Here is a 4,056-nt window from a genome sequence, read left to right on the forward strand (position 1 = left end):
GACTACATTAGGGTTTCACCCTAATGTAGAATATATACTAATTTATACAAGTATACCCCTTGATTGAAGGGATTGTATCTAATCTATACTAAGAACCGGTCTTCATAACAAAGATATTGGATCTGCTATCTATTTTATACTTATCTGTATCATTACCTAATAAACAAAGGTTACACGGAATTACTATCTACTCGCTGACGCTGATAGACTTGAGACGTTAGTGTTGATGTTGATCTTAACTTTAGCACTGCCAGTTAGCATATAGAGTGTTTGACTCATCGGATTATAAGGTGTGACCTTACAATCTCCCCTATCTGATGATGTCAAAACTAATATTCAATAGATTCTTCATCTCATGCTCCCCCTAAGAGTAAGAACTTTAAGTTTCTTCAACTTTGAGATGCTCCCCCTGAGAAAGTGTGACTTCCAGTTTTTTATCATCAACAGTAGACGAATAGATTATGAGATGATAAAATGTTGATATCAGCAATCAACTTGGCTCCCCCTTTGATTTTTCTAGACTTCAGATCAATAATACTTTGTAGTTACTCATTTAGCAATACTCTCCCCCTTTTTTACATCAACTGCAAATACGAGACTAGAGAAACTAATCAACGTATCAAAAATTACAGCGTGTAACCTAGTAAGTTTGTGATGTCTCTTGATAGTGTGGGCTTAAACTACCATTCACTGACATAGTATTGCGAGATTTCATCAGCGCGTGGTTTCATATGCAGACTCATTAATCACTTTTATTAGAAGAAAAATGGCAAGAGTAGTATGATGCATGTGACAAGCTGTGGAGTTCTAGCTTAACCATCAACATAGATTTTTCAAGCTCTCATCAACGTATGGTACATTACGCTGAATCATAAGGCTTTAAAGAAGAAAATAAGGAGAGAATGGATTATTTCAGTCATGCTGAGGTGGAATTAGCGTGAATCATCAACAGTGATAACCTATTAGCATGAAATGGTTTAATCCTTGCATTATAGTGTAACGACCCGAAAATCCTACCGTAAATGACGTTAGTTTCTGTTACGTGCTAGTTATTTTTTTTGTAAATGATCTCAGCTTTGAGGTTATAAATCAAAATATATTAAATAAAAGTGATGTTATTTAATATTTAAAAGAGTTAGATAATAAATTAAAAGGTGAAAAAATTAATTAATTAAATTATAAAAAATATTTAGGATAAATAAAATCCATTAAAAGTAAAAATAAAATCCAAGAGTCTAACTGCCATTTTAGAAAGTAATGCATGTAGTGAATTTGGATTATATGGTTTATGTGCCTTATGGCTAAACTCTAGGGACCAAATTTATAAAATTGAAATTAAAAAACCTCATTTATGTGAATTGTAAACGTGCGTCTCCTCCTTCTCTTCTTTAATTGGCGTTACATGCGATTCTTGTGCCTGTCCTCAACCTAAAAAGAAACGATCGTACTCCTCTTTTGACGACTGTTTCATGCTCGGCGTAAGAAAGATGATATCGACTCACACGGGAGAAAGCGCGAGAGTGATTGAAAGAACCAGAAAGAGACGGGTGTGTGGTGTTTCCGACGACTTACTGCTGCAAACCGATCACTACCTTGTGCCGCAACTGTATGTCGTCACAACACGGTAAACTTTCTTTACCTTTTGTTTCACGTTTGCTATCATCTTTCCTGTAGAATTTGATTCGTTTCTTTCCGTCCTATTCTTTAATGTGTATGTATTCCTCCTCTCGTTTCCGTTTCAGGAATGTTGCTGCCCAAACTAGTCTACTTTATCCTTGAAATATCAACACATGTGGTATCGAATTGTTGCTGCCATTGGTCCTATTCTAAACATCCCCAATTATGAGTTAATAGTTCATGCATATCTAAACCCTATGGTGCCTCAGTATTGCTGTTGCAACATCCATATTTTGACTTTGAAAAAGAAAAACGATGCATACATGTTGGCGGTGATATACTAGTTAATTAATCTTAATTGTAAAAAATAGGAAAAAGAAACAGTAAGAGTAAACCTATGGGAGTGTTTACGATTTATTCTTCTGTATGTTATCATAACATGAAGCTTAATGGACATAAAATTACTGATGGCTTTATGCCTTTATAATTGTTTTGGAATAAAATATACGTAAAACAAATACATCACATTGTCCATAACATTTAAATAGTTTGAAAGCCAATAAACAAATTAAATAATAGATATGATATTGTCTTAATAGTATAATTCAATCCTTTTGTGTGTAAAATTGGATGACTATAATCATTTACCTAAAGTCTCGAATCATATGGTGATTTTTGGTGAATATTGGAATTTTGCACAGCAACTTTTCCCCATCTGTTAATTCGGGCAGAATTGGAAGACGCTCCTCTCTCATGAAGTTCTAGGAAATCAAATCTAGTTTCCAGAATGTCTGATGTCACCCCAATTGGAGCTGTAGATTAGGTTTTATAACTAAAACACTGAGCGGGGTCGGGCAGGGAAGATATAAAAATTAATATAAAAGTTAGAATAAAGTTGTATTTTTGAAACATATACTTTATTTGTTAATTGAATGTTATGTGTGGTGTTTAGGTGGATCCTTGAGAACTTCAAGTAAGTTCAAGACTTGGAATGGAAGGAAGATTTCATCAAGGCTAAAGGTGAGTTCATAGTTTTAACTCACTAAGGTTGCATTATTGAAACGTGCAATCCGTATATGGCGATTTGATTCACTTTAGGATGACCATGTCATTACTTGTGCTTGATGATGATATGATATTTGTGATTCTAATATATGCTTTGTGCTAATGCCATGATATTCCGTAATTGCTATGTTGCTTACACTTTGATGTACTTGATGTATATGACATGCTAGCTTAAGTTGCTTGAAATATGATGTATGTTTATGTTTTGATGTGCTGGTTATGAATACATTGCATGTTTAATACACATTCATATGGTATGCATTATATGACTTGCTTAATTTATAAATGACATTGCGAGGTTACGTAGAGGGTTTGGGTAGTTCATGATCTTTGCCTAAAACCTTATCCGGATCATTGAGGGTGCCTACTAGGTTGAAAGATTACCTATAGGAAGAGTTATAGCCACACCGGTGATTAGTTGTCGGTCTTTCTAGATGACCGTGTGACACATGGTTTGCGGGCACTTCGGTGTTCGTGGGCTGGAGTGATGTTGGTCCCTCGTTCGCGGCCAGCGCAAACATCATGTGGGAATCGGGAGGTGTATCATTGGAATTGGCACCGTTTGTACCGATCCTGAACGACACCGCAGGGTACTTGTACTTTGCAAAGTCGGAGTAGCGAAAGTGGAGTAACGGGGTTGGTGTTTCGGGTGGAAGTCATGAGCCATTTAGAGCATTCGGATGGCCATGCACACAAGTAGTGAACGGGGTGTTTCTCTTGGGTTAGGTAGCACTAAGAGACACTTTTCTATCAATCGGTTGGATAGATATAATAAAAGGTAGAACATGTAAAGAACGGTTGGTTGCATATTAAAAGGTTGAATAAATAACAAATGTTGGTTATTAATAAAAGGTTGAACATGTAACAAAAGGTTGGCTGCATATTAAAAGGTTGAATATATAACAAAGGTTGGTTATTAATAAAAGGTTGAATAATTAAAAGGTTGCTTAAATATGAAATGTGATTATTTATATGTTATGCGGTTGCTTATGTGGTATTTGGTTGATCATATATGTTAAGTGGTAGAATTGTGATTAAACATAGATTCATCTTTGAGGTTGAATAATTATGATATGCGGTTGTTTTCTAAGTGGTATTTGTCTATCATTTTTATGCTTCATCATAAAATGAATGATTGACCCATTTGGGGTTCATATGTTTTATGTGCAACTTTATGAACTCACTCAACAGGGGCTGACACTTGTATCTTTTCTCTTTTGTGCCTTATGATTGGTGCAGGTATTTTAGAAGATTGGCCTTGGTGAGAGGGGTTCTTATGGGTAGTAGATTTATATTAACGATACCACTCTTGGACACGTTTTTGGTTATTTACTTTAAAGTAATACTGTTTACATTTTAAATGGTTTGGAATTA

The 4,056-nt window shown here is 35.1% G+C and overlaps 1 long non-coding RNA gene across 1 annotated transcript; it reads left to right on the forward strand.

The window, feature by feature from the left end:
- Window positions 1–1,438: 1,438 nt before the first annotated feature.
- Window positions 1,439–4,056, forward strand: LOC122196885 (uncharacterized). The gene is made up of 3 exons (XR_006189313.2): window positions 1,439–1,624; window positions 1,743–2,637; window positions 3,922–4,056. It is a non-coding gene; the product is annotated as an uncharacterized LOC122196885 (long non-coding RNA).

The sequence above is a fragment of the Lactuca sativa genome, chromosome 1 (genome assembly GCF_002870075.4).
Source record: "Lactuca sativa cultivar Salinas chromosome 1, Lsat_Salinas_v11, whole genome shotgun sequence".
NCBI classification, from domain to species: Eukaryota; Viridiplantae; Streptophyta; class Magnoliopsida; order Asterales; family Asteraceae; genus Lactuca; species Lactuca sativa.